The following is a 14,527-nucleotide window of genomic DNA, read 5'->3' on the forward strand; positions in this document are numbered from 1 at the left end:
GACGATTTCATAGACAGGCAGACCACAAACAGCTCCTTTGAGTGGGAGGAGGTGAAGCTGGTCCAAAAGGAACTGTCTCATCTAGTTCTCTTCTCCAGGGATGTTTCTGTCGGCTTGAATGCCGTAGGGATCTGGGTGTTTCCTCCTGTGACCAGATAGACTTGGGTGAAGTAGAGACATCAGTCAGACTCCAGAAAACACAAAGCAGTCAAATCTATAGACTTTGGAAAGCCATGGGCATTTGGAAAATGCTTTTTAACTCTCATACAGCTTTTTTTTTTTCCTTTTCTGATGGGCTTGGCTCTGGTTTATAGACTCTTTTCTTCTTGAAGTATCTTCATCAGTTGAGTACTTCCACCAGCTCCTTCTCTGTCACTTTCTCCATTATACTTCTTGGTGTTTTAACTTGCTCCTTTATAGATGAGTGTCCGCACTTCATTCTTTCAAAATGCAACTTTAACATAATGTTCTCTTTTATTACATTGATTAGTTTGAGCGTGGTTTATATGTAGTCTCGTTTTTCACACATCTTGAGTAAGATAATAGAAGAGAGAACAGGCATTTCTATACAGATCACGGATCATTGCTACTTTACAAATTCATTGCCAACAAAATATTTTTAGTGAGGCAACCTTTGGTTTATGTTAGAAATTTTGCTGTAACCCATAATTACTTATGAGGACACGGGCTAATATTCCCCATAGGTACGTTGCTCAGTAATTGGATTCAGACTATTTACAGGCCCTCAGCATGTTTTGTTACTATGTTTTGTAGTTCTTTTGCTATTGTAGATATGTTAGAAGGTTGTTTGGATGTTAATTTTTTCCAGGTATTAAATGAAAAAAGGGGAGGTTATGGGTCTCTGAGAAGCCTGTAAAAAGATTTTGTTCTACCTGTGACGTAAGCATGTTTGCATTCTTGGCAACTAAAAATCTAACAAATTGTCTGTTTGAGAAGTGAGCTTCTAAAATCATAGGCTGTTATAGTCCTAAGGGAATCTTAAAACACAGGCAGAGACTGGCTATGAAAAGGAAAGGAAAAATTTGTGTCACTGTTTTAACAATAGACTTCTTTCATGTGGAGGACCTAGATGTCTGTTAATTACTAACTGGCTTGAGGGTTTTGGATTCTGGCCCAATATGCTGAAATTCTTAACCATCCACTGGCTGGCATATTCTTCGAGGACTGTATTTGGAAACTGATAATGTAATGGATTTCATCTTTATAGACTGTTTATGTTGTAGAAACGTTTTCATTTTTAGCTATGTTTCTGTCTTACAGTCTCAGTATTCATTGCTGGCATACATTCCAGATAGTTGTGTGAGCACAGAAAACAAGAGCTGGTTTGGAGGTTAGATAATGTTGGCCCAAGTTGAGCAGCATGTGTTGTCTTTGCTGTGCCACAGCCCCACCACAATGATCAAAACGTAAAACTCTGCCCTCTAATTTTAGGTGACTTGGATGAATTAACAAGATCTGAAAGCCTGTGATTACTATTGCACTTGAAAGGGTCTAAGATCTCTGGAAACTAGGCAGTAGATATATATGATGAAAGGAATCCAAAATAAATTGAAGCCTAAAAACCTTTTTATCATCCTTTTTCCATGTGAACATGGCCGTATATTTGTCTGAAATAAATTTTCACTGGTATTTTCTGAAGTAAATCTAGTAGTTGTAAATTATTCCAACCCTTTTGATGAGTTCTGTTTGTGGGTTTCCATGCAGATTAAAATATGTGCACCAAGTATTTTCATTAAATGAAGATGTAGTAGACAAAAATCTCTAAGCAATCTGCAAGATTGAATGAATCTGTGGTGTTCCCACTCTTAAGAGATGTTCTGTGGAGACCTTCACAACTCCCTTTCGTTTTGCCTTTTAGTTTTTAAATCCAACTGCGGAGGAAGTTGTCCTTGTGTTGCCAGCTGATGGAAGGTTGATCAATTTAGTGCTGATCTTGGTAGCAGCTGTTCAAAGGCCAGGGAGGCAGTACCTGGCATAGAATTGGACTTGAGCTAATAAAAGCCATCAAAAAAGCAGCATATGGCAACAACCTGAAGTAATTATTATGTGTAGATGAAATAACCACATTCAAATAAAACTGAAACCTGTAAGGTTTCAAATATACTAAGAGAAATTTGACTAAAACCCTATAAAACTGGGTGAATACATGTTGCGGTGAAGAGGCTCAACAATAGGGCTCTTAATAAGTATATTCTGGACTAAATAGTCCTTAGTCGCAACTTCCTGTTGGAAAAATAATTTAGTTGAAGAAAACCCTAATTTTTTAGTTACTGTTTTCTCTGATCCAGTTCGGTGTGCTGCATTAGCACTTGGTTTGGCCTAACTTTGTAAAGGTGTGGAACTGACAGTAAGGTGTGAAGAACAGGAGGAGCAAGAATGGGAAGCAGTACTGTCTTATTAATATGTATTGCATTTGGTTTCGTTTGTAAGCATTATGATGGGTCAGGGAAGACACAGTCCCCTGAACATTTAAATTTGGCAAAGAAGGGAACAGTTTGGATATCCTATGCTTCTCAGCTCCTCCCTGTTCATTTGTGCCATTGCTCAGGGGAGTGTTTGGTTTAAAAAAAATTACTTATTTGGCTCAGATAATTTTATCTGAATAAGGTTTTCCATCTAATTTGCTGTGCAGCCACTTGGTGTTTCTGCTTCTCTCAGGGAATTGGGGGTGGCCTGGGTACAAAATGAGCATCTGGAGATAATGGATTGCTTTCTGATTTAATTGTTGGTGTCATTTATCCAAGTTTAAAGTGTTAGTGCAACTACTTCTTTAGTATGAACAAAGTGGTGGTATGGGCAGAACACTTAACTGTGTCTGGGTTATTGTGGATGGTCTTATCACACAGCAGAGCCTGAACCTTTCTGCATTCTCAGTGATGCTGGACCAAAATCCCCTCCTGCTTTTTTACAGAGTGGAGATTAATGGGTTTCTTTCATGAGCGTCTGCCTTTAACTTTGTTGTTACTTTTTCCCCTGTAAAATTCTTGAACCAAAGAACCTGTGGAACCAAAAAGCTGTGTTGAATACATCTGTGACAACCTTTCACTAAGTGAACTGTGGATTCAAACCTTTGCAACTCTTTTTTCTTAAGAACCACCCCCCCCTTTCCTTAAAAAATGTTACTTGAGTGACTCCAGTGTACAAATATGGCATTCCTCTCACAGAAATAGATACATATGCTATCTGTTACAAAGTAATACCAAACCAATTTAGATTACGTACAGACTAACATAAAGCTTTATTAAGATTAAATGCTGCTAGACACATAAATTTAATGTGCATTAAAAAAAAAAAAGTCCACCAAATACTGCTCTTTATCTTATTTAAGTGTATGGAATGGGTTTCTGTCAAGTTTGTGATGAACAAGTTACGTAAGATGTTCTTTGGTAGCATAAATTTCTTTCACTTGAAGTGAAGGATCATTTTTAAGAACGAATTAATTTTGTTAATGAATTCACAGCAAAGTGCTACAATCCTTGCATTAGCAGATCGAGATGGGTCGTTCCAACCTGGCTATAGGGGATCAGGAAGAAGGGACAGGACTTCCGGTTTTTTAACTGTTTTTGCTGCCACATATTATAGAAATATTTTAAAATTGCATCCCCCCTCCTCCATGAAAACGTTCATGGATGGATGGAGTTTTTGCTATTATTGTAATCCATATTGTCCATTTTAGAAATGACTGATACAGGTAGTTCCAAAAATTCACGCAATTTACATTTGGTAAGTCCCTCCACACTTCCTATCACTTCTCCAAAAGCTGCATTTTTAGGGGAACTAAGAGGAGTTTGTTTTTTTCTGACTGTAAATTTTCATGGTGCCCAGCAGGCTGATCTGCCTCCCTCTGCAGTCGTGTCATTCCGAGAACTAATGCAAGGAAGCTGATGGCAGTAAAGGCTGGAATTCCGGTTTTGACAGCAGTGTGTTCCTTGAGCAACTTTATCAACTGTGAAACAACATCTTTAAATTATTTTACAGCATGAGTTTAAAAGAACCTCACTTCTGATATCTCAGTAGTGTTTGTGCCTTGTGTTTCCTGTTGCAAGAGACAATAATTAAGAAGAAAGTACTGCTGCATAACTGGATTTTGGAATGTGGGGGCAGTTGTGTGACAGCTATCAGATTGGGTGATCTTTATTAAAGACACCATGTCAGTCTAGCACAAAGGCACTTGTACAAATTTATATATGCAAATTTATTGCAGCAAAAATACAATTTACTTGTATTTAAGTGTGGGAAGGAAGTTGTGTGGGGCTTTTTAAATAAAGGCATTGGAGATTGCTGAATAGGGAGAGTTTAAAATTATGTGGGAAGAGTTCACTTCCAGCATCTGTAGTGTCCTGAGCATTCAGCTCTTTGTTTTGCCTATTTTGGTATGTCAGCAGGGAGGCGCAGCTGTATCAGCTTTCCCTCTTCAAGTGTATCTTTCAATTGTGTACTCTCACTTTCTGCAGTTCACTGGCAGTCAGACAGCTCTCTTCCTCTTCTTCAAATAAGCAAAAGTTATTTTGGACTACCAATTCATGGTGGTCATTCACTACCTGTTGCTTTTGGCTGCAAGAGAAGCTGTCTGCAATATATGATTTATTTGTTGTTAGAAGTAAGACCCCAAATTGAACTTTATAGGGTAATTGCAGGACTGCAGGGTGGTTGTAGATCCCTGTTAAGGCAAATATTGTGTATATCATATAATTCCTGGGAAAAGTTCGTGGGTTTGTTTTGGGATTTTTTTATTTTTTTTTTCTGACAAATTGGTTTAAGCAAATGAACTAAGTAAGGCTGCACCTTCTAAATGCAAGCTTATTACTTAGAAATTGTGTTGACCTTTGGTCCAACTCCTCCTTATTTACAGGTCATTGGTAGGTTTTGTCTTTTACATTACAATGCTTAGGTGAATACCTGCCCCTTCAAAAAAAACCCAGCATTAATGTAGGGAGACACACTGCCCTGAAATTCTTCTGTGTCCCGTGCTTTTGTCAGGGAAGGGAAGATCATAGAATCATAGAATCATAGAATTGATTGGGTTGGAAAAGACCTCTGAGATCATCGAGTCCAACCCTTGGTCCAAATCCAGTCCATTTACTAGATCATGGCACTCAGTGCCACGTCCAATCTGCGTTTAAAAATCTCCAGGGATGGTGAATCCACCACCTCTCTGGGCAGCCCATTCCAATGCCTGATTACTCTCTCTGTAAAGAATTTTCTCCTGATATCCAACTTAAATTTCCCCTGGCGGAGCTTAAGCCCGTGCCCCCTTGTCCTATTGCTGAGTCCCTGAGAGAAGAGACCAACCCCCACCTGGCTAGAACTTCCCTTCAGGTAGTTATAGACGGTGATGAGGTCACCTCTGAGCCTCCTCTTCTCCAGAAGAGGACTTGCTGAGATATGCTCATGCTATTCTGGTGTCTTGGGCAGTAGTGAAGTGCTAGGAAAACACACACAGAGATGTTACCCATTGTTTTTCCTCTCTCGCTGAACTCTCTGCACCCTGTAAACTGAGTGTCTCCTCATCACAGTTCATAAGGTCTCATCACAGTTCATAAGGTCATGGGAAAGGACTCTCCTGCAAAACTACGTCATGTTCCTGTCTTTGAGGATGAAAAACACGAGGGACTAAGCAAATCTCTTCTGTGTGATGTGACGTGCTGTTACATCACTAACATACTTCTAGCATTGGCTCTGAAAGTGTCTTTTAAAGTTGGGGAAGGGGCAAGGATGTGAGAATACATGGCTGTGAGCCAAATACAAAAATACAGTTTAAGCAAAGGAAGAGTCTCATCTTGATTTAGAAATGGTTCAAGGGCAGCAGCCAATATATAGGAATAAGTATAAGTAATTTTTATAAAGACGATTGAAGAAAACTCTGGATTTTCTTTAGGATCTAGGGCTCATAAGGAGAAGGTCTAAAAACGCCAGGAGCAAAAAGAACAGTAACATATGTCTGATGACTGTGGTAAAGTTATCAACAATGTTGCTGAAAATACATAACTGTTGCATACATCTGTAGTGAGAATGAAGCTGAATATTGCAAATAATCATATAATTATGAACAAATCCATCATATTCCAGCAGTAAATAAAGACTGAATTATTTTGAAAATTTGTGTTACAAATTTATGGAGACTGAGAAATTTTTATTTTTTTAGTGTCTAATGTAAATCTCCAAAATTTTAAGGATTGTCATGAAGCAAATGCTATTCAAGATGATTAATAGAAAACAGATATTATAAAATGTCTGGTATATTGGTTAGATTAAGGGTTTGATGTAATCTGGCTAAGAAACTGGCTCTTAAGAACATTACAGTCAATGAAGAGTCATTTAATTAATATGTAATTTTTTGATGTTCAGTCACTGGATGTTTGTTTGGAAAAAAAAAATCCTCAAATGAACATGCAGTTGGAAGAAAATGCACAATTCTTTCTGACAGTTTTATCTAGGACATGTAGAGTAGAAAAATATCAATGATGGCATAACTTCATGTATTTAATTGAATTGAAGAGCATGTTAGCCGACTCTTTTGAAATCTGAAGTTAATCACTAGGGGAAAGGCTGGATGTACCTTAAAAGATGAGGAACAATATCTGAAAAAATTGAAGTCAGTAGTGGTTTTAGGTGTTGGAAAAGCATATCTATACACTTAAGGTAGGCAGCGGTGAAAAAGTAAATTCCGAGCTTGTTGAAGTGATTTGATCTTGTACCTGTGCAGGAAAAAATGGGGAGCCTTCAAAAAGCAGACTTTTGCAAATACAGGAGTCACAGCAGCAGGAAGCAGAGAGTAAAACATAATGTGAACTTGTATAAAAAGAAAAAAAAACATTTAAAGTGGTAACTATTTAACTATTGCACTATCTTATTGCTGGACTTCAGAGATTCTCCAGCACTTGAAATTAGTGTCAAATCAGCTTTTAAGAAGCTGTTTTTGTTCAAGCAGCTGTTGAGCTTTGTAAGGTCTCTCATATCTTGTGAGAACTAGAGTAAATCTTTCAATTTTTAAAACTCCTTTTATGTTAGTAACAACATTCATTTATTGTTTTGAGAAGAGCAAGAAAAAAATTTATTTCAAACTTTTTTAAAATACAAGTAAGTCTATAGGAAGCATTTAGAAACTGCCCTCAGTTTTGAAAGAAAAGCCAGTTCTATGTAAATTGTCACAGATTCTTATTAGTTGTTACTTTTGAACTTCCTAACCATCTCATCTGCTTTTTGGTTTTTTTTTTTTTTTAATGGAAAACCACAAAGGTAGTAGTGTGGTTGTTGAGTTAGATGACAAGGCATTAAACAGCTTAAGTTCATGTCTTTGGTTACCTGGCTGCTGTGCAGCTCTTTGGATACAGGCCTTTGTGTGCTGAAATCTTTCAATGGAAGTTCTTGTGCTTGTGAAAGTAATTTCATCCCATGATGACAGCTCATAGAGACCATCTTGCTCATGGAAAGTTGAACTGATACAACTCCTGACGTGTGACCTTCTCACAGGATTCTGCCTGCTCTGAGAAAACAAGCCACTTCTTTTCACTGGTACTTGGGTGGGAACTCCAAAATAGGGAATAATGCCAGACATAATTTTATGTCCTTATGAGCACTGCAGTTCTGAAAGAAAGAGTTTTGAGTCTTTTCTCTCTCAATTCCACTATCAGGCCTACAGCTCTGAGTCATAAATTCAAGGTCCTGAAGGCATGCATATTAGAAAATACGTTCTGCAGCTGGTCAGACTCAGATAGCATCTAAGTAGAAGTATTATTTTTTTGCAAAGATGCTATATAACTTCTAATGTCTGGGCTGATACAATTTGAGACTCCTTTTTCATTTGGGAGGGGTACGCCTTACTCATTTTCAGTGCTAATTGTGACTATTTTCATTGAACAGTGGCAGTTTTTTTACCCTACAGAAGTGTAGCTTTTGATGGCAGATAAGGTAATTTTATGAATGCACACTGCGAAAACACAGACACAGGACAAAAATTATCAGTTGTTTCCATTGGAAGGGAGCAGATATGTGAACAAATATTAGCATGAGAAAATTGTAATTTCTTGAACTATTTCCAGAGGGCATGACAAAGTTTGTGAGTATAGATCTGTGTGCTGTGTAATAAAGGAGCTGTCAGATTTCACTGGGAGATGTCTAGAGGAGGGATATTTGCCAGGAAGATTTCCATCAGTATATTTGACCTGATACAACCTATATAATGTAGTGCTTGCCACATGTGTCATGTGGTGAGTGATTTTCTTCCAGATATCCAGAGCCTGTCAGGGCTTCACTGTTGAAGCTACCCAGGGTTGGAGTTGAATCAAAGCACACCCAGGTGCCTCAGCTGCTCTCCCTCCAAAACAGAGATAGTCCTAATGACAAGCACACTGCTGCATGTTGGTCCTTGTTCAGGACAGACTTCCTGCACTAAAAAACGCCAGCCTGCAGCCTTTTTGCTGCCATTTAAGGACTTCAAGGCATGACCCTGGTTTATTAATTAAAACAAAAGGAATTCAGCCCCTAATTGGATACTTTGTAGTTGTATGTCTAACATAATAATTAATTTGTAATGTTAGTTGTTGGCCAGCACAGATGGGTAGAACAGGGGATGGCTTTTTAGTGGTGTGGGAATGTGCATGGATAGGTTTTCCCCACTGGGAAGTAACAGTACTGGACTTCAAAGAATATCCTACTGGTTAATTGGCTCAATGTAGTCAACATTTGGCCAGGATGGACTAAATAGCTCTTTAGGGAGGCACTGGAGGCTCCATCCTGGGACCAGAGGAATATGTGACAGGGAAATGACAGTGACAACAGGGAATTCATGACCTAGTAGGGTGATCACATTAAAGTCATGTTAAGATCCTTATTGTGGGATAGGCACAAACACCCAGTGTTGCATCAACTGACCACATATCTGTCACACAAAGGCAAATATATTTGTAGTCTGACAAGTGATGAATATACTTAATTGTTTGTCAGGAGAAATGACTTTGGGGTACTTGTGAAGATGATATCTCCCTGTGCAGCTTGAGCTCGATAAATTCCCAAGGTTCCCTATCCTGATCCAATATGTTAAACTAATTTTGCTTGTTTGCAAGTCATCTCAAGAGCATCTGATGAAAAATGCTTTAGCCTTCTGTAGTTAGTGGTGGTCAGTAGATGGAAAGTCTTAATCCCTTAATGCCTTCCACCTTGTCAGAAACAGAGCCACACTGTGTATAAAGAAATTACTGTCATCAAAAGGCAGTTCATCTGCCTAGTATTTTCACTGCACATCACCATTTGTGAGATGAATATGCAGTAATACAACTTTTAGCTTCAAGCACTATTAGGAAGTTTAAAGTTCTGGTTAGGGATGCTCCATTGTCTTTCCCCAGTAGGAAAGTTGTAGGAAATATATAGGTTTTTTTGCATAAGCGAGTGTGTTGGAAGGGGATGTCTTAACGTGCAGTACCTCATGCTGCCTTAACATTAAGAAAATTGCTTGCTGAATTTATGTGGAAACCAGTTACTAAATTCAGTATTTGCAAGAAGACTAAGCACTCTTACTATTGTTTGAATATTTTGGAAATGGGAGATAATAGATAGATGCTTTTACACGCATGAAAGAATTTTTCAATTTAATAAAGAAATATACTAGCAGTGATGCAAAGACTCTCTTCCAGCATAGTAGACGTAAATGAGAACTTGTTTGGCCATGTATAACTTTTATTTGTTATTTGTTTGGCCATGTATAACTTTTTTTTTAGTGTACAGGGATACAAAATGTAAAATTGGGCCTCTCATGGCACATGTGTGATGAGAGGTCTTTTTATTGCTCCTCTTGAAATGAGCTTTCCTTTCCCCATTTTAAATTCTGCTAATGGACCTTAAGCAAACAAACGTGGACACTCAAGTAGTTGGCTGTACAGAGCTGGGATAGAAGCTGTTTGGAGAGGTGAAGGCTTTAATTATATTAAAAATACCTGCTCAGCTCTTCAGGGAGTTACTGATTTTGGAGGACTAGTTTCTGTTTGCATATGTCCACAGGAGAAAAGAGTGATGTTGTCGTGAGTTTACTGTTCCTCCACTCATAAAAACGAGAGTGCAGGTATGGTTCTTATTTGTGTTTTATGTTGGGACACAGTAGATAAGGGACATGATTAACATTTTATGAGTGACTCTTTATAGCAGACATAAAATTTTAATATGTTATATTTTTCAGCTGTTGGGCTCTAGTAACCTTCTGTTTAGACTTAATTTGCTTGGGGTGGGAGTGTGCAAGGAAATGGATCCATTTCACTTGACTTTCTCTAACAATGGGACTGATGGATGCCTTTAAAATGAGAAAAATTGTAAATACTCTGGCCTGTACATAAAGAATTAATACATAAAGGCTTCTGGTAGAAAGGCCAGTGTCAGTGCTTGATTTCTGGAGTGATGTACACAAGAATACCATGTTCAGTAAAAACTCATGAGCAGTTTATGCGAGTTATTGAAGGTCTTAAAAAAACCCCTCCCAAAACCAACAAAAACATCATTTTAGCAGTTGCATTTACATTAAAGGAAAGGGAAGGAAAAGGCAGTACGTACATAAAAACGCTAGAGGGAGCAAGGAAGAAGAAGAGGGGAAAACCATTGAAGATGTTTGCACTTTTAGGAATAGCTTTTATAAAGCATCCATTTAAACGCTTCTGCTTACTTCAGCTAAAATGCAGCTACAGGTCAGCCACTGCATCTTGCTGCTCTCTGTTCTCCCACACTTCACTGGAGAAATTTCAATTTTCTAGTCCTGAGAGAGGCCTGAAGCTTTGCTGCTTTTTAAATGGCCATAAGAAAAACCACCTGCCCCTCCATAGACTGTAGCCATTTTTTTGCCTTATTTTCTATTTGAATGAGCAGCCAAATGTTAGTTTGGTTCTCAGGTTGTCTCCCTCCGAGATTATATGGGGTAGAATGAGAGAAAGTGGGAGTGTTGGTGTATGTCTGTATTGGGGATCTGTTAGATGAAGAGGAATTTATTTGCATTATTTTGGAGTGGCTGCACTGCTCTTGCAGAGATCTGAGGAAAAGGAGTATCTGTGAACTTGCAGAATAACACCGAAGCACAAAGTTACTGTAAAGTCTCTCATCTTACAAGGTTTTAGAAGTGTTGTTGGGCAGACTTTTTATACTGCTTTGTTGTAAAGCTAAATGCCTTGAGTTAAAGTGTAACAGCTTTACGATGTAGATTATATAAGTTATTTGTTTTTAGTTCCCCTCCACCCCAATAAACTGCCATAATGTTGATATCCTGGTATGTGTAAGAACAGAATGAAATGCTGTGGGGGATGTTCTCTAGTTTTCAGGTTTTGGAGGGTGGGGGAATCTTTTTAGTATTCTGAAGGTTCTCCTCTTGATATTCAGCATTACACAACTAAACCTGTTGCTGTGGAGAACTGAATTTTGATGGCCTGGGGCCTTGGCACTGAGCAATTTGGGGGGAAGGAAGGATGTTGTTGTTATTCTTATTAGAGGCTGCTTAGGGCTTTGGAATGCTGGAAGTAATCTCGGAGGAGGTAGACAGACTGGAAGTGGATAAATAGATAAGCAGAATTAATACATATACATTGCGTGTTTATCATCTGCTGCTGTAATTTATCACTACCACACTCATTGTTGAGGTTCCCTAATTTCTCTTTTCCACTTTAGAAAATAAATGGAAAGGGCAGGAATAATGGACTAGGGTTTTCTTCTTTTGGTATTTATTAGATGGAATGATTTTAAGTTATGAAAGCAAGGACAAACATTTCTCAAAAGTAATCTAACCATGCCTTAGCCTGAGGACTCTGCTCACTTTAAAGGAAACAAATATAATGAAATTTAAATATGTGGAAGCTGGAGTCCTTTAGCAGTGCACAGAGGGGTTTTTTTCAGTGTACTTTGAGACTATAAAGATTTGTTGTCTATTTATAATTACATCATTCTAGATTTGAGATGGCTACAAATTAAGAATGGAAGTAAACATATTTTTGGAAATATTTAATAACTTCTCAGCAACAAAAAACCCCCAACAAACAGATAAGAGCACCAAGTAATTATGGCTTAATTCCTGTTGAATGGTTCAGGGCCTTTTCCTGTCATTTGGAAATTAACTCCACTTAAGATGAAACAGAGTATTGGAATAGCAGAGAATCTTTTTTTCCCCCTGCCTCTTTAGCTACCCTGCTTTGCACTGTTTCTTCTGCTGCAATGCAGGGATGGAGGCAGGTGGGTTTCTTGCTCTTCTGGTGTACAGAGGGCTCCTATTAAAGCCCTAAAGTATTTCCTCAGGTAGAAGATGGGCAGAGTTGAACCATAATTGAGTGCATATTCAATTTATTCCTCAGAATCAGGAAAACAGGCACATTCAGTCTGAAACAGAGGATAGTAATTTTGTAGATAAATTTCTTATGCTTCCAAAGGGCCAGGATACTCAAAATAGTCCATGGATGATTAATTGAACTCAGTGATACACGGATTATCTCCAAGGGGGGCCCTTAACATGCAACTAAAACAACTTTCTGTGATATTTCCATCTTTTTTGTGATTATTCAACTGCAGGGTAGCACCCACCAAAGTTGAACTCCATGGGGCAACAAAAGGGTGTCTTTTTGCCTGTTGAAGTGATGGTGGATTCACAATGGAAAAGATATAATTTCCCACTGGAGGGTTAGAGGGAAAACAGGTAATCCCTTAAAAACACACAATGGAAGTACTGGTGTACTTAGGTTGTTGTGTTGCCTTAGGAAAAGCTGGTACCTTCAGTAGTAGCCCAAGGGCAGAGTGTTTATCATTTGACTTTCACTGCGATGTTTATGCAAGGGCTATGGTATCCGATTAAAAAAAAGGGCCAGCCCCACAGTGGGTGTAAGGTACCACAAGGCATCCCTTCTCTCTCCCCACCCAGCTAGGGCAGAGCAGGGCACCCACGAAAGGATGCCCAGCACCAGTTTTTCTCCCCAAGTCCTTCATGTCATGAAATGTCAGTGTGTGCAGGTTGTCCACATGCCCACTGAGCCGCGTGGAGAAAAATGCTGCTTAAAAGGGCAGCTTATCCTATTCTGAGCTTGGCATTCACAGCATCCCTCAGTGAGCTCTCTCTGGAGGTGGCCTGGTCGAGGTGGCTAACGTGAAGCCTTTAATTCAGTGCTGGAAGAATGTTTCAGCAGGGGTTTTAAGCAGAAATTGCCGCTTGGTATCACTTGTTGCAGTGCTTTCGGGGACACTTATTAATGCTTGTTCCGAGCGCTGCTCAGGGCGGTCTGAAAACGGGACTGCAGTATCATGACGTGCTTTACAGATAAGTTGAGATCACAAATCTGCAGATCTGAGGTTGGCTCAGCACCTCCTGTGCAAACACAGGAGCAAGTGCAGGGCGGTTAAGGGAGCAGGAATGGCTTCTGCCCCTCTGAGCCTGGGAGGGACAGCAAGTTGCTCTTCAAAGTGAGGATTTGGGATACTCCTTCTTGCTTCAGTTAGGAGCTCGGATTGCAAGCAAAGGATGTTAGCCCTTTAAAAGGTGTCTGTTTCATTTGTGTTCCTCAGAAATGAGGTTTCTCATGCTTTTTTCGTTGCCTTTAATGTAGGCTGTGAATAGCTACTGCAGGTGAGCCCTAAATCAAGATCTGATGCAACAGCAGTGCTGGTATGCAGCGGGGGCTGAGATCAGCTCCCCAGACAAATGTAGCATACAGAACTATTTTTAATAATGTAGGACTTTGGCTAGGCTTTGCCTGGAGGAAGAAGGGATGGGAGGTGAAATCTCCCCACTCGAGCTGGTGAGCTCAGCTGAAATACATGCTGGGCTTTCATCCCTGCTGGGACTTGGCCAAGATTCAGATGAGGATAGGTTTTAAATCCCACCTTGCAGTGACCATGGTGCCTGGTAAAGCATCCTCCTTTCCCTGCTCTCAAGGCCTGTTAGACAGCTGGGAGCAGGGAGGAAAGCACACATTTCCTTTGGGAATGTGTGGTGCTTGCTGAGCAATAGTTGCCGAGAGAGAAAAGTGAAGCATTAAAAATTCCTTTAATTGCATTTTGCTGTATTTGTGTGCTTGATAATAGCTAGTAATACTTGTTTTGGAATACTTTAATGTATGATTTTTTCCCCCCCTTCATCATATTAGCCTTTGAAAAAAATCCTTTGGCCTAATGTTTTTCTTCAGCAGGATTTAAATTTTGCTTATAGTACACGGCAGGGTGGGTTTTTTTATTCCCTCAAGTATTACTGTGGAAAAGTATTCAGATCTTTGTGTTATAATACATAGGTAGGCAGGAAGCAGCTGAACTTCGGCTTCTCTGGACAGGACTCTGCTGAAAGATGTGGTGCGTGAGCATGTTGATTTTATTGTTATCTTGTAACAACAACCCAATGTTGGACTCCCTTATTTGCATTCCTAGCAGGACGGCAAGGTGAATAATTTAATTCCAGCAGCCTCTGCCACGTGATGGTGCAAGGACCCATCAGCGATGCCTCCCCTGCACCGACAAACTTTGAGGAATGGAAACTTACAGAAGTGATGCGAAATCGTCGCATGTC

At 39.3% G+C, this 14,527-nt stretch overlaps 1 protein-coding gene across 4 annotated transcripts in view; it reads left to right on the forward strand.

Annotated features, from left to right (window-relative positions):
- CAB39L (calcium binding protein 39 like) overlaps positions 1–14,527 on the forward strand; it is a 62,404-nt gene that overhangs the window by 1,714 nt on the left and 46,163 nt on the right. The gene's annotated exons all lie outside the window — the stretch shown is intronic.

The sequence above is a fragment of the Corapipo altera genome, unplaced genomic scaffold, assembly GCF_003945725.1.
Source record: "Corapipo altera isolate COAL_440 unplaced genomic scaffold, ASM394572v1 0, whole genome shotgun sequence".
Taxonomy (NCBI): domain Eukaryota; kingdom Metazoa; phylum Chordata; class Aves; order Passeriformes; family Pipridae; genus Corapipo; species Corapipo altera.